General features: G+C 40.2%; 1 pseudogene; it reads right to left on the bottom strand.

The window, feature by feature from the left end:
• Nucleotides 1-5,292: 5,292 nt before the first annotated feature.
• The window catches only part of LOC139468289 (uncharacterized), a 187,658-nt pseudogene continuing 169,230 nt past the window's right edge, over nucleotides 5,293-23,720 (bottom strand).

Genomic DNA, 23,720 nt, shown 5'->3' with positions numbered 1-23,720 from the left:
TCGAACACCGACCTGGGGATCTTGACTCCGGGTCAAAATAAAAATATATGCTTGTTTAACGCCGCAAATACACAATATTCCAGCTTCATGATGGCGGTCTGTAAAATTAATAATCGTGTCTGGGGCGTGTCTAATAAACGCACAGTCGAGTAAAACAGAAAAACCCATTAAACAGTCCCTAGTTTACGGTAACGAAACAGCATATTGTGTCAGTGAGACGTGGGAGGTCAAACTTTGGGTAAGTGAGTGAGTTTGGATCTACACCGCTTTGAACAGTATTCCAGTTATATCACGACGTGCCAGCTTGATGTGGGAGGAAATCTTGAAGTGTTTTATGTCTGAGGCGTTCACCGTTTAACAAACCAAGAACTATAGTCAATGCGGATCTGGGATTCGAACCCATGAATTGATCTGCAGCGACTTAGCCCGCCTAAGACGATTGGGTTTCTCGTGTGCGCCCCTGTTAAACTTTGGAAATTGAAGAAGTTCAGAACCTTATACCATAATTAACACACATACACACACACACACGCACGTATCTCGTCTTATACCTAATATACATACATGACTGTATGACGTCACACCGTGGGATGCGTACAGTACAAGAACGTATTAATATCCATTTCCTGGATATTTGACATATATTCAGTGAACGTGTGTACCAGTTTGTCTTTAGCGCCTATGCAAGCAGAAGACGTCTCAGTGATAATGACGTTGGTAAAAATGACGTTACAGACAATACTCACGCTGGATAGTGAATAGTCCAGGCCATTACATGAAGACGAACACAGATTTATAGTATTACTCAATCTCATTAAAATCACTTAGATCTGATTTTTAAGTAGCTGGAACTCAATACGAGACAAAAGTTACATATAATGATAATATGATGGTGCAGTAGAATGTAGCCTCAAACGAGGAGATGATGTAATATATAGCCCCAGTTGACGACACGACCAAACCAAGTTCGGTTTTAAGGTTACGTCAATGGTAATGCTGATGCGATATTATATTTTAACTACTAATAATAAATACTAATAAATATTGTTGTCTCATTCAGACAGATTGGAGGTAGATTTAAAAAGTAGTATTTCGTCCCTACATGCATCAACTCATGACACATTCTGGTAATCAACGGGATACTGGTCATATCCATTGCAGAGAATGGAATACACAGTATATTCGTGCACCTTGCAATATTCCAGCTATATGACGGTCGTCTGTAAATAGTCGAGACTGGTCCAGAATATCCAGTGATTGACATCATGAGCATCGATCTACGCAATTAGGAAAAGATGACATGCATCAGCCAAGTCAGCGAGCCTGACCACCCGATCAAATCCCCTGGTGGGGACCTGTCCTCGGAATACACACTGTGATAAAACAACATACACCAAAACCCGTCATTTCTACTCTTTCTAGGTCGGGGGTGTAGCCTTGTGGATAAGAGTTGTCAGTCATGTCGAAGGCCCGTATTTGTGATTTTAGTTTGGGGTGGTTAGGAAATAGGAAGAAAATTAAGTTCGACTTGGCTACCCAATTTCTTTTACAAGTGATGAAAAACAAGAATGTGTAAAACTATATATCTGGCCATACTTAAGTTACGAAAGTAGTTTAATGTTGAGCTGAGGGCAATATAACGATGTATTGTTCAGCTTCGCATTATGCATATGCACGTCTCAGTGTTGTTTTAAAATGGTTTACTTGTCAAAAGCAGTTTTACAAGAGAAGGGAAGCTACTCTGTTTTATTATGTGAATTCAGTGATGGCACAGAAAAAGAAGCGCCTCCAAAATCAACTCCGAGGAGTGCGACATGGTTCTAAAATGTTCGACTGTTCAGGTGGAATTAAGCCACATAAGAAAGTTATTGTTTCCCATCTCGACTCAAAAAGATTTTTAATTAATTCACTTTTTCATGCTCAATTCGTTTTCGCATTATAAATGTTGTTGTTTTTTGCCAAGAGACAAAGAAGCTGCCGTTATTGATGATGAATACATTTCGTCGTTCGCATCATATATTATGTTTATATAAAAATGAATATTATCCATACACTAATCCCAATTATATCCCTTACCCCTTTCGTACCTCACAATAACAAATCCGAGGTAAACATGCATCTTTTACAAGTTCAGATTCACGTACTCAGTTACCATGCTTTACCTTCCTATGCTGAGTAACTCATTCACCTACAGAAAGTGTCGCGTTTATATAGCTTCACATCCCTCTCCCCATGGCAATGCTTTCTCCAAAACCAATCTTTGATACATCTACATGTACATAGGTAAGTACAGGGATCAGCAGAAAAGCTTTGTGCAAAGTCTCCGCTCTGACACGTGCGTGAAATTCCTTCATAAAGTCTACTCAAGCAATCATGGTCATTCAAGCCCGCATAAAATATTGACCGACACGGTGAATGCCTCATCACGTGGTGGAACGGTCATAAATTGTGACGAGAAAATGTAAGTCACAGATAAGCTAACCAGTATTTCTTTTGTATCCCAATTAAATGGACTATTGATTGGACTCGGATTTCCATAATGGACTCAATAGCTTCCTCAATGAAATGATGCTACCCGGTAGCAATGTTGGACTTCACTTGATTCTAACATTTGAGTGAGTGAGTGAGTTGGATTTAATGCCGCTTTTAACAGTATTCCAGTTATATCACGGTGTGTCAGCTTAATGTGGGAGGAAAGCCCGAAGTGATGCAGGTCTCCGATGCTTACCACTTAGGTGAAACCCACAGCACGGGTATGGTGCTGACAAACCTAGAAACTAACATTTGAGTGAGTGAGTGAGTGAGTGAGTGAGTGAGGTTGATTTTACTCTGCTTTTGAGGTAAATGTGTGAGCCATTACTCTTGTGGGTGATACAATTAAGGGCTCCCACATTTTCCTCATATAGGAGTCATACCATTTTCATACATTGCTTTAACCCTTGGCCACCAAACTCCATAAACATCTTTGCTACATAAATCTGAAATCATGCTAGGCATAACATGACACCAGATAGCTACTTTCCATTTTGGTTAAAATTTGTGTTTTTATGTCATGTGTGTGGTGTATATTTAATATTGTATGTATGATGCATTATAACGCCTTGCTCCAGATTCTGCATTTACCAGCATATGTTATATATGACATATGATGATGAATGTTCTCATCACTGGCAAAACAAAATGCGAACAGCATGTTTCATTATCTAAATTCAGTGTGACGTGGCTAATAAGATGTCATAGTGCCCTGAGGACGTGGATTATTCCTCATGCTATAAACAAGTTTGCTTGGCTGAAGCCCACCCATTTACAGCTGCAATTATAAGGCTGAAATATTGCCAACTGCCATGTAAAACATTAACTATTCCCTTGAGTATACATAATGCCAATTAGTCCTTGATACCCCACTTCATCCTGGACCCAGTCCAAGAAACTAACTCCCTAACTCAGGTGTTTGTTTGTTTGTTTGTTTGTTTGTTGTTTAATGCTGCACTCAGCAATATTCTAGCTATATGACTGCGGTCTGTAAATAATCGGACCAGACAATCCAGTGATTGACATCCTGAGCATCGATCAACGCAGTTGGGATACGATGACATGCATTAACTAAGTCAGCAAGCTTCATTTAGGTGAAATGGGGTTTAACATGGCCTCCAAGATTAAATAACGATGTGCATGCATGTGTGTGAGGCTGCTTGTAATAGTGTGGACTTACTGTGTAACATGTAGTCTTAGCCCAGAGTGTCATGCTGCAGTTAACATGGACATCCGATTTACATTACACTGACTCTGATAAGTCCTTGCTTTCTCCCCTTTATCCCTGTGCCAGGCAGGGCAACACCTAGTACAATCTTTTAACAAATCTTGGTATGATGCACTTGGGTTCAAACCACCACCGACCGTCCACTCTCAATGCAGACACTCAATCCACAAGACCACAGAAGTGGTTCCCTACAGGAAAGAAACATACTACGCTTTCAGTGTTAATTTCCAGGTTGATTGTAGTGCCACCAGTGGCTATTATGAGTTATGATCCTTCTATGCATCTCCTATTGACCAATCACACTCCACCTCTTATATCACTTGCATTGCCTTCAAACAAAATGGCGGCACCAAGTCAAGACGATCTGATCGATAATCAAGATCTATATTAAATATTGTAATAAAACGGGTCTTAACTCGCAAAGTGCATGATTAAAAACATGAAAATATATGCAAAATATCTGTCAACGCCCTGTTGGCGGTACACATGCTTTGCAAATCCTGCTGTCAACTGAAATCTGCACGTTGAAATCCATGTTGTTTACAAACCTGGATGTCTGGTTTGATTCGAGATTTTGATTGAACTATGCTTAGACCTGTCAGTCCAGCCAACATGTAACTCCGGAACTTCAGCCTAGTTCGGCAGGGATGGAAACTGGACTTTCATAGTCAGTTCACGCCCTTGCCTCAGGAAGATGATCTGGATCAGTAACTGACATCTTAAGTGTTGTGGTGTATGTTAAGTATTCAAGCAGGATTAATTCTCAGCGAACTCCAGCACGGACATTCTGGGCACGAACTCGTGACAGCACTTCCAAACAGTAAAAACAAACACATGATCACCTTCTAGCAACACTTTAATTTCTCATGCACCAACATATGTAAAATGAGTGATAACCAAACAAAATACCCTAGATATTGTCTAAAACTCATAACAGGTCACAACTGAGAGGAGTTATTAATGGTTGCCAGGGTAACAGGGAAATAAGGGCACAACAAACAACCAAAGATTAAAATATTTAAATGGTCAGAGAAATGCTAAAAACTTTGGATTCCGAGTTTGCAGGTTAAGCTGGAACAGATGATGTTGATTGCAGATTCTACAATGGAAAATATCTATGGGGTAATATGATAATGTCTACCGAAATGCATCACATCGGATTGAACTAAGGCATTTCATGACGATAATCAGTGAAGTACATACTGGGCTATTTCTGTTGAATCAAAATCTGTCTAGTGCATGCTATTGTCATGAGATAAATTCATGTTATTAAACTCAATTGACAAAAAAATGAAAATATTTGTTGCAGTAGATGTTGTTCAGTGGCACATCCGCTGCAGAAGAGATAACATGGATGCTACGGAGACACCTACACAGAACACTGGCTAGGCATGTGTCCGCTGAAGGTGGCCGGTAGGGAGGGTTTTTTTCAACCTGTATAATGCATAGTGAGTGAGTATGGTTTTACGCCGCTTTTAGCAATATTCCAGCAATATCACGGCGGGGGACACCAGAAATGGGCTTCAGTATAATGCATAGATGAGTTATTGTAGGGACGTATGCCATCACTATGTAACCGGGGTCACACCACTAGATCACGGGAAAGTGGAAAGGTCAAACTCAATGTTAATCGCCTGACTAAAAGTAGAACCACAAAAAGTTAACAATGTTGCATCTTGGTTTGGACCAATATCAGATTTTAAAGGCACAGTGACAATTTATTAAATCAAATTGCTTGAATATGGACGAATATTTTCTTACGTCTGCATGTTTTGAAAAGAAATTCAAACTTTGAGAAAACATCTAAAGACAAATTCTTTTTCCAATAAGTCTTCAGATTGTTTGTTATGGAAGACATCTAGCAATGCGAATTCCAGCAGATATAGTTTCCCTATATACGAATACTTAAACACTCTAAGGGTCAATTTAAACTTAGAAACAGAGTACAGGGTTCTACAATACAATCTAACTATACAACTCTAGATTACTCAAATTCCTTACAACATACAGCAAACATCTTCAGGGATTGGTTGATACAGTAGAAGTGATATTAGTAAACATATACACCGTTATGATTATACATCCTGTTATAAAATCCTTTTCTTCAATTTACATTTTTTTAAATACGAAGATAAAATGTGTTTACATTGATTTTAGAATTTAGGACAGGTAAGTAAAGTACCTTAAAACCATATTGTTTATTAAGTATCCTCACCCTGAAGGTTTTTGCCGTAACCATAGAAACAAAACAAACAAAACCTGCAGAGGGTAACCTCTGGGTCGGGTCATTGGAGGATTATAAATAAATATGAACACATATTAAAATGTCTGTATTCACAAGAACTAGCACCATGTTTGAAAATCAATTCTGCCAAACCTAATTCGTTCTCCATAAACACAAGCATCGTATTTCATATAATAACTATAATCTGTATCTAATTTATAATAATGACTTCATTAATTAGGAGTATGAACATTATCCAATGACGGACAATATTCACACTTTTTATCATTTCACATAAACACAGTTTAGTTGGCAAATATTCTCAGTTTTTAGTAGTATATCAAATTATTAATAAATATAATCAATAAACTTTGTCTCCAATTCACAAATAACAACAACTCAACAAGTCACCTCTAGCCTAATTTTTGACTTCGTTCCTTTCAAAAATCATACATACATAAATTATCTGCTATGTATATTAATCATCATAAGCCATCACGGACACAAACTGGTTCTAATCGTAAAAAGCACAACACAATAACTCACAACACAAAGTATGGTAACCATGGTAACAATTTCTCAACATGCAAAATTATGCAAGGATAATCTGCCCTTTTATGAAAGGCACATTTTAAAAAATTTTATTCTGCGGAGGACCATCGTATAAAACTCTTGCAACATTAAAATGAATATTTAAAAGAGAAAATTCCAAAACCTTGGTGGCTTTGCATAGTTCTCAAATTTAGGTTAAAATGACCATAGTTTTGAAAGTATCGTTTAGAAATGACTGACAGTTATATTCATAAAACATTGGTGAATGCAGACTCTATAAGCCCCTTAGGTAAACACAGTGCACATTAAAATGCTGGCCAGTCTGAGAGAATGTTCAAGCAACCAGTCATGGTTCATGTGCACTATATCAGGCCTGTATGCGTAGATGGACCGAAGCTTGTGTGCCTATGGGGACAGGTGCTTGTTCTGTTACTATGACTGCCACTGTTAGACTGACATATATGTACATTCCTTGTCTACAGTATCACAGAGGAATCTTGGAGGGAGGCAACCAACCACCCTGATGCTTTCAGCTAATTCTTGTACAGATCCTTTCCATATCTACAGTACACTTGACATGTTTCATACCAATATGTCTTGCATCATTGTTCACTGCCTCTACGGATCCTGAGGAGGAGCCATACTGCCTCTACAGATCCAGCGGAGGAGGCACACTGCCTCTTCGGATCCTGCGGAGGAGCCATACTGCCTCTACGGATCCTGTGAAGGAGGCATACTGCCCCTACGGATCCTGCGAAGGAGGCACACTGCCTCTACGGATCCTGCAGAGGAGGCATACTGCCTCTACGGATCCTGAGGAGGGGGCATACTGATCTAGGAACTATAACACTGTTTGCTTTTACACTTGAACACAAGCACATTGTCCTCCCTCTTGTTCCAAACTACATCCATCCTTGGTATACAGGGAGATTCACGATCCATATTCAAGGGGAGATAACTCTCACAGGAAATGCTCCATGCCATGAAACAGATCTTTTTCCTTGAGTATTTTGTATGATATGATTGTAGACAAAACAGCTCGTCTTTCTTCAATATCCTGTTTGTTCACTGATGGCTTTGAAACAAGGACGTTACATTTTTTTCTAGCACTATCAAGCCTGTCCTCTGGTGCCATTTCTCCCTTGCATGACCACAGCAAGCGTAAGCAGTATGTTGCTCGTATTTCCAGCTTGGTATCACTATGCACACTATACCACACATCGCCACAGCACTCACAGACAGACAGATGCAAGTCAGGATATATATATACATGTAGCTATGCTGCTGCAGTGACAAGCCGTCATGGACGATGATGATACTGACGATGATTCGATGTGATTGTACAGCAGACACTCCAGTGGCAGATGCCATTATTCCTGAAAAATAACACCGAAAAATAATCAATATCCTTCAATATCCGTCTGTTGATGGATTTCAATAGTAAAATAACAAAGTGGGTCAGTGTGGGAAAGAAGGAGTGAGAGATTGAGATTTTACCCTGCTTTTAGCAATATTCCAGCAATATCACTGCAGGGGACACCAGAAATGGGCTTCACACATTGTACCCATGTCGGGAATCGAACCCGGGTCTTCGGCGTGAAGAGCGAACACTTTAACCACTAGGCTACCCAACCGCCCCAAGTTTTGGAAAGAAGCATGCCTAACCTTTGATATGCATTAGCAAGCATTCTTTCTTTCCATTCTTTCTTTATTCACCAAACAGCCTTAACCACATGAAAACTGTTTTTCAAAACTTACTTTTATATTTACCCTAAATCGTGTTGTTTTTTTGCTGCAACAAAAAAAGAAATAGAGACCTTACAGGCCTCCTAACATTGCCAATACTCTGTACATATCTATCTGAGCAAATTGTACATTGAAGTTTTGGATTGAAGTACTTACATATTTGCTGTACATAATTGCCAGGGAAAGTACCGAACTGTCCTGTCCTAGTGGAGGTGCCCACGTACCAGCCGTCGTCACACTTTTCACTGACATACACCTCGTCACCTTCATCCAGTTCTAACTCATCCTCATTCTGGGGCCGGTATGCATAGAGGGCACGGTACCTGCAGAGTCGTATTGTCCCGTAAAGGTGGCAAGTAATATCAAATTAAATAGCAGAGAACCTATCTCTTTGTTCAATCATTAAATGTCTGATGCTTCAACTGGATATTGAAGCTTCTATCAGCTGATCTATAACATGAAAAGTCTGGAAGTTGTACAATATGACTTCTACTTGTTGGTTGTGAAAATACATATTGTTGGAAATTTTGTGATGTTCATGGTGCTTTTTAGGTCTTATGTTTACAAAGGCTAACAGTACCAACTAAAAAATTTTGAAAATGAAAGTTGAAAGCCTTGGAAAACCTTGAAATATAGCGTTCCTGTACGAACCTTAAAACAGAGTAATGTTAGAATTATTGTGTCATAACAGAGCAGATTTTCAAAAATATATGAAAACAAAATAAAGAGATTTTGTTACTTAAGCACTACACTATCCTACCTTTTAATGGCAAGGTCATCATCAGACACTTTGCTCTTTATGGTGAAGTCATGATTACTGAGTGGGTTGCGATCGGATTGCGATGGTGCTCCATATCGAGGCATGGTGCTTGATGGCGACACCTGCTTCCGACCAATAGTAGGGCTTTGCTGGACGCTGCGAGGCAATGACCGGAAATCCTGGTCAAGCATTGGTGAGAGCTGACTGGACTGAGATCGGGGCCCTCCCGGGCTGGGTTGGCGATACCCGTACGATAGGGTGGGGGAGCGCTGGGCAAACGCACTTGGGGACGGCTGAGGGGGGTGGCGTTGGTGCAGCGTCGTAACTCACTGGGGACAACATCTCAGGGGTACCTGAACATCAATTTAATAATGCATAATTAATACACAGCATGCATTATTTCATAGTTTGTATCTCACAACATACACTCATCATCATTATTGAGGGGTCACACAGATAATAAGGGATAAATGTATTAAAAAATGTCACATTTTTACCAAGAGTGTAGTTAAGTTGCATCTGAAATTAATCCTATTACACCCACATTGACTGTTACTTGTCATGCATTGCATGTGCATGGGCTAAACCACTGCGTTCAGCCATGCTATGGGTAGCTTTTTCCATCACCTACAATCTTGCACTTTATTCGTTTTTAATAGTCGTCCATTTTTTTTCCAGTTTCATAAAAGCATCCAATCAGAGTGACAAAGGCATAAACAACATGTTCTTCAAGCGTTAATCACATCGTCAACATACCCAGACCCAGTTCCATGTTTGACACCCAACAAGGTGACCCTCCATAAATGATGCTGAGTATAGTTCCTTCGCAACATGTATATCAACAACGTACATATAAAATGAACCGCTCGTGTGTTTTCAAATGATTCAGTATAACAAAAACTGGGTATAACAAGGGATAACAAAAGTATTAATATAACAAAGCTATGGAAGGTACACTATACTGTTGTAGGTAACATTAATAAGCACTGGCAGTAGTACACAAGTATGACTTTGTATGAAAGCATTGATGAGAATTGGCAGAATGAAAGCTTCACAAAAGCAACACTGGACATGAATGTACAACTGTAAAATCACAACATGGCTCAGTACCGCCCACAACACAAATACCCCGAATGAATGTCTAAAAGAACAGTGATGAAGTCTTTGAAAGGCATTTAGAAGTGATACACATAAGGAAGAGAATTTATGGATGTCAACTTCTTTATTATGAGGAACACAACATTTCGGAGTGTATACCTACTCCTTCATCAGGTAAAGGAGTAAGTATATACTCCACAAAGTTGTGTTCCTCATAATAAAGAAGTTGACATCCATAAATTCTCTTCCTTATAAAGAGCGATGGCCATGACGCATACATCAGAGGAATGAAAGACAGGAAAAAGAAACTACTCTGTTTGAAGTAACCTTCAGGGGGGCTCCCTCTGTGAGGCTTGGTGATGCCATAGCATGTGGTATAAGCTATAAGTATGAGTGAGCGAGTTGGGTTTAACGTCGCTTTTAACAGTATTCCAGTTATATCACGGCGTGTCAGCTTAATGTGGGAGGAAAGCCGGAAGTGATGAGCACGGGTATGGTGCTGACAAACCTAGAAACATAATCGGGGAGAACCAGGATTCGAACCCACAATCATAGGTTTCTGGCGTGCCCAAGGGACACAACTCTACACAGCGAATCGCGGCGCCTTAGACGACCGGGCCACCCGTGACCCCCCCGTGTAAATGAGACACATTTTCACGAAATATATATTTACATTGACCAAGATCATTATCTCCTGTTCGGTCGACTGCAGGATTTGCAAAGCATGTGTACTGCCAACTCAGCATCAACAGATAATTTCCAAATCATTTTTACGTTCTCAATCAAGGTGCTCAGGTGATTTGATTCACTTTGCAAAGTTAAACCCCTTTTATCACACAATAGATTTTAATTATTGATCAGATTGTTTTGACTGGGTACTGCCATTTTGTTTGAATCAAATGCAAGTGATATAGGAGGTGGAATCTGATAATCTGATAAGTCAATAGGAGAGACATAGAAGGGACATAATTCGTAATAGCCACTGGTGGCACTACAATCGAGCCCAGAAATTCCAATCTAGTTCGGCAAGGGTGGAAACTGGGCTTTTACAGTCAGTTAACTCCCTTTCCTCAGGAAGATGCAAAAGTATTTGGAACAAAATACCCAGAATTTTGTTAGCACTTTGTAACATATATCCCATTAAACTGTTTCACTCTCAGCGATAACCATATATCTGCCTCATGTGCCGCCATGCATGGACTCCTCAGCAGTAACAGCAGCGTTGTCAGTGATGATGACGTACAGTGTTGCACACAGAACACAACATCTACTGTAGGCACACAGTCAACAAGGGAATAGGACTGCACTCACTCGGAGAGAAGTGCATGCTTAAAGTAACCAATAGCTGACCTCGACGTGTACCTGTCATGGGGGTGGTGATCACCGATGGAGCTGGAGTCACCATGGGAGTCGATGGCTCTCGGATTACGTCCACATACGACACGGGGAAGATCCCTTGACGAGTTCCAATCTTTCCTTCGTACCAATTCTCATCAATTCTTCGTAGTAGGACAACAAATTCTCCCTGAAATTTGAATTTTAAACATATTTATATGACAAAATAAGAAACAAAAAACAAAATCTCATTTTAACTTATGTATTTTTAAAAATCGAACATATTTAAAAATTATGTTCATGACGTTTGTGCAGTGAAAGTGTTCTTTTATTCCTTTTTGCCAAATCAGTGAAAAAACTTCATATCATGCTACAGTGAGAGAGTGAGTGAGTAAGTATGGTTTTACGCTGCTTTTCGCAATATTCCAGCAATATCACGGCAGTGTACACCACAAATGGGCTTCACACATTGAACCCATGTCGGGATTCGAACCCGGGTCTTCAGCGTGACAAGCGAACGCTTTCAACCACTAGGCAACCCAACTGCCCCAAATTAATATTATGCTAAAACAAAAGAGTGAAGGTTGGACCTTGCGCAGAGACAGTTCTACTGAGGTATGGGCAGTGAAGTTGTATCTGGTCTGTCCTTGTCCTTCTGCTTGCATGGCAGCCATCTTGGCAGCCTCGATAGAAGTCATGACCTCTACATAGTTCATGGGGAAGATTCCCACCCTCCCATGTCTCTCCCCCTCCAACCAGTTTTTGTCAATCTGGCGGATCAGGTACACTGTGTCCCCCTTCCGCAATGACAGCTCTCTGCAAAAAACAAGACGCAAGTTGCTTTCATAAAAGTGTCAAGAATCTGTCATATGACAGTGTCTCCCAGACCAAAACTGGTAGAATGTTCTTTCTTTTTTATTCCACATTTTTATCCTGTTATATTTTATTAATGTGACCATGTGACACCTAAATAAAACAAGTTCTTGTTTTTATATTATTATTATTATTATTATTATTATTATTATTATTATTATTATTATTATTATTATTATTATGATCTTGCCTTGGCAGGACTGCTATATGGACCTCCACAGAAAATGTAAAACTATGTCTAATAGCAAACATACATTCGGACTACCTTAGTCATGTTTTCTCCTTTTAAATAGTCCTTGTTGCCAATTGTTACTTATTTATCAATTTAGTGTTTGGAACGTTGTAGAAGTAACTATCCACGTTCAGAATACAAAAGGTACTGACATGCCTATATTTCAAAGAGTTATCTCCCTTGGACTGGAACAGTCATAACACCTCCCACCCAATGGATATTTAATCAGTTTACTTCAGACAACCAGATATTTTGGTGGAACAGGCACAAGGTTGGCATGAAAACACATCATTAAGCTGGCATGAGTTGTTTGTCTTGCTCTGTGCTGCACTGTCATGTACAGCTTACCACCAAACCACCTTGGTGGTTCCGTTATCTCAGCCATAGGGACCTCAGTCATAGAAATACACCAAGATGCAACTTATCCATTACAAAAGGTTCAATGGTTTCTTAAAGAATGTCATTACATACATTCATATACGATACTGATTCAATTAAATGTTTTCAGAAATGTTTAATACAGTTTTGGGGCCCATTCCTCAAAGCGATCTAAACGCTAAGGTGATCGTAAGTAGATAGACTTATGGTCACCGTAGCGCTAAGATCACTTTGAGGAACAAGGCCCAGATCATATGAATACTCATAGTTGCATAATCTAGATACGTATACCAATAGCTTACTGATACATATATCATGGTGATATCACAAGAAATATGTAGTAAGGCCACATTCCTCCAATTCCTAGATGGTTACTGACAGAGTGAGTGAGGGAATAGTTTTACGCCGCTTTTAGCAATATTCCAGCAATATCCTGGCAGGGGACACCAGAAAAGGGCTTCACACATTGTACCCATGTCAGTAATCGAACCCGGAACTTCGGCGTGACGAGCGAACGCTTTAACCACTAGGCTACCCGACCGCCCCTAACTGACAGAGAATGTGATGTCTCTCACCAGAAAGGGTCAGTCAGAATCACATGGAATAACTCACTGACTGGAATATGAACTATTGGAAGAATATGTTTTGATTTAAATCTGCCCAAATACCATAAAACATTTGTTGATCTTTAAAAAAGGTACTGACTGCCTCAAAAAATTATAATACACTTGTACACTCCAACTGTCTTAGTCCACTAACGCTAACAAACATTCTCTTGTGAACACCTTGTTTTGAGGCAGTAGGCATTCTTCATGCAACGGAAGAATTCATTTCCATTGAACAGGGTTCTGTGTTTCCGTGTGACGCGATTCAAGTGTTCATGCTCAATGTTATCAATTAATGCACCACATTGAGGGTAGTCCTGCACCATGACTGTGGAATATACTTTTTTTATAAAAAATAATAATCTAGAAATGCATACAAAAGCAAGTCTAGCCAGTCTGAAATCAGCATAGGGAAACTTTTTTTTTTTTTTAGAGTCAAGAAGGGTTTTGTGTAATATAAGATTTCAGAGACTAAATGTTAGTCTACATCGAGGGGTATACGAGGAAACATTCCGACCCTACTGTGTTTATCGACTGCGCGGATTATATATATCCAAGTGTTCAAGTGTCAGATTGCAATTTTTCGAAATTTGCTCAGCAGTAATTACAAGTGTGATGTTTGACAGCCCTCACAGTGCCAGCATTGTTCACTTGGGGAAGTTGGTCACTAACTATGACATTTGTGAAGACAACTGACCTTGGGTTCTGGGCTGTGAAGTTGTAGAGCACCTTGCCCTTGCCCTGTATCTGGAAGCCTCGCCTCTTCTCTGGCGGAACACTGGGAGAGGGGATGGAGCTGGGACCACCCCCTAGCGACTCTTCACTGTAGCGGTCCAAGGGGATAGGGGACTTCTGACTAGGGCTGTGGAGGGAATAAAGGTTAGAACTGAAGGGAGGGCCTGGTGTTTCTCCTCTAACATTTTAATCTAAGAAACCTGTATAATAATACCTTATTACATTAGGGTCATGAAAGGGACCCTTATTTCCATGCATCATTTAGACTGCAAATTGACTGCCTACATTACATACAACAAAGGAGCTTGGATATGCCCCACAAAATGAACATTTCAACCCTAAACAAGTACCCCTCCTTGTCTATGGCTGTCTGAGAAGTCAACAAATGATTGTTATAGCTTTCAATGAATGAAAAAATTAAATTATTGGAGATGACATGTAGCTTCATAGAAATCCTTATGAGGAGTTTGTCAGAAGTCTCTAAACACAGAAAATACAAAAAGCATCTCACGTGAAGAAATCTGAATGCTTCCTGGCTTCCATATCAGCAGCTTCTTGTCGTATCTTCCTCTGTCTCTCCTCGTCATACAGCTGCTCCTGTAACACAACATGGAAACTCTGTGCTACTTCATGGTTGCACTGTGATACCACCAGCATGGATATGTGGAATATGACATCATATCTCCCCCTACATTCTTGCTGTATCGCTTTATCAGGCAGCCTATCACCCAGCTGCCTCTGTCACACTCACAATATAACAGTGTTATCAAACCTATGCTATACATTGACATACAGAACACATTGGCTTTTATAAACATGAAATGAGTGTGAAGGCGAGAAGGACTTTATGTCGCTAATAGCAATAGTCCAGCAATATCATAGCAGGTGACAGCAGTGTTGGGTTTCACACACTGAACCCATGTGGGGAATCAACCTTGGTCTTTGGCAACATGCACACATTTTTACCAGTAGGCTAATCCTAGCTGCCCTTACACATGAATAGTCTCAGGTGGTTTGCAGCTACAGCAAGTTTGAATAAGTTTTATGATCTAGATCACACTTACAATAAAAGTTTCTCTGAAGATACATGGAGGTAATGTCTGAATTTCACGCAGTGTACTAAAAATAGCATCCTGACCTACACTGAATAGTGTCAAAAGTAGAGGTAAACCCATTTGACACAGATGCCTGAAGACTTCATTACACCCAATGCATATTAACTGAACAAAGAAAGTTACCGGTAAAGATCATGAATATATTTGGGGATATGTTTTAAGAAATTTTGAACTTCACCACAAAAAAATACTGGTATCCCCCAAAACATTCATGACTCCTGACTTATTTTTGTGCAGTATATATCATATACAGTTGGAACGTAGTATTATCACTCTGTCACTTCTGAGGTGAGGTGAAATGGTGTTTAACATCGCGTCCAAGATTATTGCACTTATATAGCGACGTGCATGCACGTGTATGTGTGTGTGTGTGTGGCTGCTTGCACTAGTCCGGACTGATGCCAATTTATAGTGCTAGCACACTGAGATACCATGACGAAGTTTAACATGAATACCCCACTCAGACACAGTATACTGACTCCGAGCCGACCAGTCCTTATTTTAGCCCCTTAATGCCGAGCGCTAGACAGGGTAACAACAAGTACCATCTTTTAACGTGTTTTGGTATGACGCGGCTGGGGATCGAACCCCGGACCTTCCGCTCTCCGGGCAGACGCTCTACCACTAGACCACGGAGGAAGCCCTGTCACTCCTGAACTGAGGATGTATGAAGGTCTCCAGAATATACAAGACATTGCCTGGCAGCTGTTGATTAAGTGAGTGACAGGTTGTAATCTGTGCACCAAGTGACCAGTTTTATCCTTGATTTAATGTAAAAGCATGTCGAAACATCCAAACATATTCTAGTCATTAAAACAGGGAAAAAATCAAACATAAAGCTCATCTCTGTACAACCGTGAATACGGGGGTAGAATAGGCCTTCAGCAAACCATGCTTGCTGTAAAAAAACGACTGTGCTTGTCGTAAGAGGCGACTAACAGAATCGGGATGTCAGGCTCGCTGACTTGGTTCATGCATGTCATTGATCCCAATTGCATGGATCAATGCTCATGATTTCGATCACCGGATTGTCTGGTCCCGACTCGATTATTTACACACCGCCGTCATATAGCTGGAATATTGCTGAGTGCGGCATTAAACAACAAACAAACAAACAAACAAACAACCATGGCGCATATCAGAACAAGACCGACATGATACAAACTGTGGAATCCTAGGCTATCATAAATAAGATGCTGATAATTGTGACTAACAACTATAATAAGTCTTTACATTCACTAGTTTGCAATACAGAGTAAGTTTACTTACTGGGGTCTTATGCATTCCTACAAGCAGCAGATCCCAAGAATGAATGTGAGCATGCAACACTGTAACGCAATGTGCTGCATGTCCGGTGTCGCACATGTGGACCCGGCCTGCAGTGTCTAACCTGATTCACCATCACCTAACCTTACATCATGGGGCAGACCACCCACTGCCAGTGACTTAACCCCTCCTATACTGGATCATTGGGTGGTCACAGAGTCACTGCAGCAAGCAGGTGCTTGAGTATATATGGTAAAAGGTAGTTAATGCTAAATAGCACAAGGTTCAGTAAGGGCTACCATTGCAGATGATTGATCACGACTTCTGAAAACTGTTTGGAATTACTACTAAACAGGAGACACTTTTGTACACATTTTGTTCTGAAATGAGTAAGTGACTGACTGACTGACTGACTGACTGACTGACTCCATAAGGCCATAAAAAGTTTTGAAATAATAATTTTCTGATGTTATATTTGAATCATGATGTATAAACAGTTTTTTTTCAGGGCGTTCAAAACAATTTCACTTTGTTACAAAATCTGGTTTAAATATTAGTTCTGTTAATGTAATGATTGTCCAGACCTTACCAGAAGGATTATCTTTTCTTGCTCAGCTATGTCACCATGTTTGCTACTAAGTTTGATTAAATAATTTTTAATTTCGACTTTCTCCTGAGAACAAAAGGCTCGAAGTCTGGTGAAGGAGTCATTTAAAAATTAGCTTTTGATAAGAAACACTTCTCTTCCTGGCCTAAAGAAGGTGGAAAGGAATGTCATACCAGTCTCCTCTTGCGGTATGCCTCGTCTTCTTGCCTTCTCCTTCTGTCTTTCTCAGAGACGGGCTGTGCTCTTTTGACGTCTGTCGTCTGGTGGCGGAAAGCTGAAAGAAACAGATTGAAAAAAAAGATTGAAAAAGACTGAAAAAGACAGATAATAATGCTCATGTATCCAGGTTAATATTCAAATCAAACTTCAACATAGAACATCTAAATTTTTCAAAATTGTTATATTATTAAAACTTAGTACTGAAGCAAACATTAATTTTTATTTTTTCACTGAACACTTTCATGCAGGAGAGTTTGACAAAAGTAGAATCAAAATTTACAAGAAATCATAATGGATGGTATAAAGCAGGTAATAAAATGACGGCAGGAAAATTGTGAGAAAGAAGCGAAATCAAAGCTGCATGTTGCAAAAGCACTGGAATATATTTAGAAACTTCTTCAGACTGTGGGACAAGTTCTCTAACACTATATAAAGACAGAGTTAAAAAAATTAGCCAAATACCTTTAGAATGAATGATACTAGCCTGGCTTCTTGCCAGATCTATATCTACTCTAATTTGAAGGACAGTTAAGATTCCCGAAAAAAGTTCTACAACTGGTTTATGTGGGCTACGTCCCAAATAACGTACATCCTAGCTGCTGCTGACACCAAGCGGTGCCTCTGTGAGAAGGCACTGCATGGAGCTAGCTCATGATACAATGTGAGACTTGTTAGCTGCTACTACAATGGATGCCCTTATGTCCTCGCATTGTTGTCATAACGTAAGTTACACGGTAAGCAGACTCTGTTTAATGTATTTACTTCAATTCTCTTTTTCTGTTCTGACACACAATACAAATATTGGATTTTGGATTTTGATAAATACCAAGTATTTCAGAGTCACAGGAAGCTTTTATTTTCTTGTTTTTTTTAGATGTCAAGGCACATGTGTTTCTGCAAAAGCTTACTGCTTAAAAAACACAAACCAAAAACAAAACATTTCAAAATGTTGATATAACTTTCAATACATACATTTTGTAAACGTTTTGTAAACAGGTCTCACTAAGCCAGTATAGCCGATACCTGACATTTAGAATAATTAATTTACGTTAATTCTATCTAAAAAATAAGTGATGGGTTACTTCATCCACTTATGAAATGTTAGTTAACAGTACATGCAGAACAAATTAAATCTCAGCACATTTGATGCGATGAGTGAGTTAGTGAGTTTTACGCCACTTTTAGCAATATTCCAACAATATCACGGCAGGGGACACCAAAAATTGTATCCATGTGGGGAATCAAACCCGGGTCTTCAGCGTGACAAGCAAACGCTTCAACCACTAGGCTACCCACCGCCCCTTGATGCGATGACAAATCATACAGACAATATGAGTTTGAATAAAGATCGAAGTTGTCAGTTGGATGGCTGATGATGCAAAGTGTTAACATACCAATGATGATTTACACGAAAATTGTATTATCATAAAGCCCCTCACTACCTATTGTTTCTCCATTAGTTGTTTAAGCTTCTACTTCTCACAACATGCAAACACATTAACCTTAAGCTACAGATATTTTACCATCATTATCATGATTACAGAACTACATACGGATCTTTCTTCATCATAATGGCTAGTACAATTAAGTGTTACCAAAGCAGCATTAGCAAATCAAATGAGCACGCAAAAAAGCTTGTTGGGAATGTTATGTTAGCTTCTGTGGGAGTTACTGGTTCTGCTTGACCAAAGCAAACTAGAGCAGCGATTAAAGGTTTCTAGAATATATCTGCGATACATGTAGTGTATACCTCCATTCTGATTCACTTTTGTTGAGGGCGGACTTTTAAGTCCAAGCTGCTCAACAGCCGATAAGTTGCTGCGAGGAGTTCGCAGCTTGACTTTGGGGATAATAGACGATTTGTTATTTCTTGCCGGGGGACTCGGCACATTTGAGGGTGTGTTAGGTTTAAAGCTCTGATTGGTCGATTCACTGGGCTGCAGATGATCATTGGGCGAAAGCTGACTATTCTCGTGACTACGAGAAGTAAACAACTCGTTGGGTTCGGATGGCTCGGTTTTTTCTAAAATTCATGCAGAGGAAGGAAAAGAAAGAGAATGTCAACACAGGGGAGGTAAGCATGCCAATAGGATCGAAAAAAAGCACAATGTGATTGAGAAGGACATGGGTATTTTGTGTGCATTGATATATAAATATCATAAATATGGTAGAATAGGAAGTATATCTTCTTTAGGAATATCAGTTGCTCTTTACAAAAAGGATGACAGTTATTTCAGTGTGCTTTTATACATTGTAGATTATAGAAGGTAAGCTGCTGGTGAGAAACACAAAGTTTGAAATCAAACACTGCCGAGCACAACACACATGACTGATAATAAAGTGTTTCTTCATTCCAAAGAAGACATTGTCAGAAATAGAAAATGTACGAATGAAATATTGTGGGTTGTCTGTTTCCCTGCCCTGCAGAATAATGTGTAAAACAACAGATAAAGATTGCCAATGAAAACATACATGAACTTACAAACACCAAAAAGATTACCAGATTTATTGAAGTAAGTAGGAGTTCCTCTTCTATTGACCCCAGCAGTGTGGTATCCTGTGTGTGTCCTTCCTTTGGGGGTACCTCTGTCCCTAGGTCGTGGGAGGGGAGGCGGGGGAGGGGGATGTGACGGAGGAGGGGGAATCGGAGGATTATTTGCTGATGGGGCTCTTGACAGTGGTGGAGCATAATCTCCATCAGTATTGCTCACAGGTGCTGCAGGCTTTGGAACTCTCTCTATTGGAGCACTGAGTCTGCCACTGTGAGGTCTCTGTCCAGATCTAGTGGTTCTGGTTACAGCAGAATTATTTCCTGAAGCAGCACTACGAGAGACTCTTCCATCATGTTCTCTGAAGGACTGATCCTCTGTGGGGCCCCTGCTAAAAGGCCTACTGAATGCTCTGTTCTTACTTTGTTGCCATTCTCCACCAATTTGATCTAAATAGTCCAGAGTCATTTTACTGACAGCTGAAGGTTTTCTCAGCTTATTAAGCGGCACATCTCTCTTTCTGCCTTCACTTACACTTGTGACTTCTTTAAGAATATCCTCTGGTGGAATATAGGGATCATATTGTGATGGTCTTGCAGTAGTCCGGTTTCTCCCTAGCTCAGCAGAATATGGTGTTTCTCCCGTTGGATCAAGGTGTGCTGAAGGTGTCTTTGATCGGAATCTTTCACCCACAGCCTTTCCAAAATTGTCACCATTCTCCCATTTGTTTCGAATATCTGCTAATTCACCAGATATTGTCCTAGGCATATTCCCAAGAACTTCAGGTATCTCAGAAGCATCTTTCAGTGTCCCCTGCCTGTCTCTGGATTTAAGACCTTCCTTAAAAATGTCATAGTTCAGGGAACTCTGAGATTTTGCCGATCTGGGCCTGTAAGGGTCCTCACTCAGGGAAACTAAATCTGGTTCTGATTTTGATTTATCCCACACTCTTTCAAAGCTACCCTTCAGCTTGGGTGAAGAACCTGACCTGACATCAGTCTCAGTTTCATCATCACTACCTTTGACAATGAAAGTGTCAGTGCTGCCAAAACTTCCCTCGGATTCATCTCTAGAAGCTTGAGTAGCCATCCTCGAAGGAGGCCTCTGATCAAGATCTCTATTTATGTTAGCTGCCATGCCTGACCACTTTCTCAGTTGGCCATAATTGTGTGGTTCAGAGCTATCATCTGATGAATTTTGGGATGTAGATCCAGGAGGAGGAGCCTTTGTAGGGGAAGCCCCTCTCAGCAAAGTAGGTCTCATCGATGAACCTGACCTACTTTCAGAGGATGGGAGGACAGAACTTACACCAGAAGCTCCCTGGTTAGCAGAGCCCTGCAATCGTAATCTTTCTCTTTGTTCAACTTCAGAAACTATCTTTGTATTTGCAGAATCAGGTTTCCTAAACCAGGTAAAATTGGACTTAGAAAATTCATTATTTTCTGCTAAACTTCTCAGATTTTTCACTTGGAATTGGGGTGTCCTGCTTCTTTCTCTGAGAGATTCTTCTGGATATGCACCTAATGTCAGATTGGTTGGTTCTTGTGGAGGTGGAGGTGGAGGTGGTGGTGGTGGTGGTGGTACATCTGATGTCTGTCCAGTTCTGTCATCAACTTTCAGTCTATATTCAAATTTGCTGCCAAGTTTTTGATCATCTGATCTATTGTTTACATAATGGCCAGTGATTGCATGAAGACTACCAGGCAATGGTGGCACATTTTGTGCTGGAGAGGGCTGATGTTCTCGTGATTCTCTAGCAGATCTCCTTGCACTATCCTCGTGGTCTTCTGTCCATCTACTGGCCATATGACGCACGCTAGTAGCAGATGTTTCCCTTGTAGTACTCCTTGATCGTCTTTCATCTGGGTTACTTGTTTGTTGATCTTGATTCGATAGGCCTCCTCTTTCAGTTGATCGCATGCTAGTGGTTTTTGAGTCCTGCTTGTACCTTCCTAATGACGAATGAGGTCTTTCCATAAATGTTTCCCTTGTAGTACTCCTTGATGGTCTTTCACCTGGGTTACTTGTTTGTTGATCTTGATTTGATAGGCCTCTATTTGCAGTTGATCGACCATGTTGATCAAGGGCTCCAAATTTTGAAACCTTGAAATCTCCATCCGCCTTGAATTTGTGAGGTTCACTTCTGCTTTCAGATATTTGACCTCTTGATCTTGTTTCACTAAAATTTGGGGGCACTGAACGAGGTCTTCTTTTCACAGTTTTAACCTCTGTCGTAGGATTTTCATCATTTGTACTGTCCTCAAACTTCGATTTTAGATCCGATACCTTTGTACTGGCTCGGAGCATGTTCCTCTCTAGCGGTAGACAAGACTTGGGTCTTTGATACAGATCTCTACTTGGCTTAGGAGTATCTGTTTGTCTTCCTTTGACATTGTCTCTCACCATCAATGGAGCTCCTCTTAACTTACTTTCATGAGTAACAATGACTTCAGCCTCCTGTGCAGAATCTTCATTTTCATCTTCCATTCTGAAGTAAGATTCCTTTGAGGAATCACATCTTTGCAGAGGACCATGCATGTCCTGATTTTCCTTGTTTGGAGCAGAGATTGATCGGACATGTAGACCATTGTCAGATTTTATCTGCTGTGTATAGTTTTGGACATGGATTTCATACTTGTTCACAGGAAATTCTTTGATGTGTGTTCCATACAATGGTCTTTCCTTACACATTTTGGCTGAGTTTTCTTTAATCTGTAGATATGGGCCAGGTGTTCTAGGTGAAGTTTGTTCCTGTTGTGGATCTTCAGGTGACTTCATTTCTTTAAGCTTTTGTTTTTCTTCCATTGTTCTGTATTTTGCAGAGAGTGCGTAATAAGGAGTTTGCCTGTCAATTGTCTCTGTAGAAATGCCTGCAACCGCATCTGTACTGGAAGCATGCTCCATATAACAAGTCTTGAAGTCAGAAAATGATTTCTGTTTTTTCAAAAGGCCTTTGTCTTTATCTGGATTCCACTGCACATCTGCCAGTTTACAAGAACTATAGTAAAACTCCTTGTTTTTCTTTGCCTCTTCAAGCTCAGAATACAGTTCTTTCAATTCCTCTCTTGTCTCAATATCATAAATGGAGAGCATGTTGACATAGTCCTTGGGATCCCAGTTCAAGGGGTGTCTAGCGTTAACACACTGCTTCCTCTGAGAAGCTTCATATTCAATCTCAGATATCCTTTCCAAAACAGAAAAATGTTTAGTCAAGTTCAAGAATTTCTCTGATCTCCCAGATGAGTAAAGAATTCCTGCAGCATATGACTGGTAAGTGTGAGGATCAAGTCGAGAAGACCGATCACTAGCAACTGAGCCTCTGTTTGACTGAGCTCTTAGATGGTCCGGCCCTGGAGTCTGTGATCTTTGTTTGGTCCAGTAGAACCCTTTCTCTGGTAGAATTATTGGATCCACCTTTGCTCCTGATCTGTATGGTTTAGCCCCTGGCTGATTTCCACTGGGCCTTGTGGAACTGTCTATCACATTTTGTGTCATCTCCATATATGGTGATGTTGTCCTATCCTTTTTTACACCAGATCTTTCCCTTGACATGTGTTCATGGGCACTACCAAGTCTGTGCACAGTTTTAGAATCTACATAATGTCTTGGGAAACCTTTTGACTCTTTACTTAGAGTTTCAAACACCTCATCAGGAGTAGTCTTCAGTTTCTCAATAGACTTTGATCTTGTGTGATCAATATCTTTCCACACAGACCTGTCTATCCC

The sequence above is a fragment of the Haliotis cracherodii genome, unplaced genomic scaffold (assembly GCF_022045235.1).
Source record: "Haliotis cracherodii isolate W230 unplaced genomic scaffold, xgHalCrac1.p SCAF_2, whole genome shotgun sequence".
In the NCBI taxonomy this organism is placed as follows: Eukaryota; Metazoa; Mollusca; class Gastropoda; order Lepetellida; family Haliotidae; genus Haliotis; species Haliotis cracherodii.
This window is presented reverse-complemented; position numbering and strand designations above follow the sequence as displayed.